A 1,409-nucleotide genomic window follows, 5' to 3' on the forward strand; every position below is an offset into this window, starting at 1 on the left:
AAAACTTACACATCACAGGAAACAAAAAGACTAAATAGTATGCATTGAACCACATAGAACTTCATAAATGACAAATTCACCATGCCTGAGGAGTTACATGGGACATCTCCCTTTGGTGAGCGTAGCCCGCACAAGTCTTCACATAGGATCCCAAGTGACAGCACAGACAGAGGCACCAACCTCCGTATAAGCTTCATGACCCTAATTGGAACCAATATATTTTATAATAATGTCAGGCACAGTTCCGGCTCCCTGCAAGCGTTGTTTCCAGTTATAAGAATCATTGCACTCAGGGAAGCATAATGCATAAAACAGAACATATTTTATATATTATACTGACATGGACTATTCTTCTTCTCTCACACCTAACAGGTTTGTAAACTTCCTGGTGGCGAAAAATACACCCACCTTGGATGTGCCATTCAGCCAAGGTCAGTTGCTTTCTTTGTGACAGCTGAGTATATCCTTCTGGCTGCCACGGCATGTGATTGCTTTGTGGCATTCTGCAACCCACTGCTTTATTCAACCAAAATGTCCACACAGGTCTGTGTCCAGTTACTTGTAGTGGCTTACACAGGTAATTTTCTTATGCTTCCTCCTTTACCTTTTCCTTCTTTTCTTTATTTTTCTGTGGACCAAATAGAATCACTCATTTCTTCTGTGATTTTGTTCCTTTAATTGCACTCTCCTATTTTGATACCAGTGTCCCCACAGCTGTTCCCTCACTGTTTGCTGGTTTCATCATTGTGGTCACTGTGTTTGTCATAGCTGTCTCCTACACGTACATTCTCATCACCATCCTGAAGATGTGCTCCACTGAGGGACACCACCAGGCCTTCTCCACCTGCACCTCCCACTTCACTGTGGTCACTCTGTTCTATGGGACCATTACATTCATATGTATGTAATTTTAAAATTTACATAAAATCTCAAATTCCATTTGTAATGCTAAAGATATTTTCAAGTTCTAAAACTAAAGAAGAAGGAAGCAGGAAAAATATTTCTGCATCTATTGTAGGAGTTCCAATGGGATTATACACATAAAAATTTAAGTAGTGTCAGAGGTGGCCATGCAAATGGCAAGGAGGTATAATACTGGAAAGTCATTACAGCAGTGTGTTGCAGGCATTTCCTTGGGGTGAAATGACCTCAGGAAAGAAGTATGCAAGTATAATTTCATCCCAGTTAGGTCACTGGAAGAAGTGCCCTCATTCAGATATCTCTTTCTAGCTGAACACTTATTATACAACTACTTCAACATACTGCAAAACGTTTACTCAAAATTGACTATCAGAAGAGAAAATAAGCTGCAATTGATTGACATGTGCAAATCATTAAAAATGTTTAATTTGATTGTGAGGTTTCTGAGAAGATATAAAGTGTGCAGGAAGTGACTCTGATTACACCCT

The 1,409-nt window shown here is 39.6% G+C and overlaps 1 pseudogene; it reads left to right on the forward strand.

Moving 5' to 3' along the window:
• The first annotated feature begins 340 nt into the window (after window positions 1–340).
• On the forward strand, window positions 341–908 carry LOC105818260 (annotated as a pseudogene).
• Window positions 909–1,409: the final 501 nt, after the last annotated feature.

Source organism: Propithecus coquereli, unplaced genomic scaffold, assembly GCF_000956105.1.
Source record: "Propithecus coquereli isolate 6110/MARCELLA unplaced genomic scaffold, Pcoq_1.0 Scaffold44, whole genome shotgun sequence".
Classification (NCBI taxonomy): domain Eukaryota; kingdom Metazoa; phylum Chordata; class Mammalia; order Primates; family Indriidae; genus Propithecus; species Propithecus coquereli.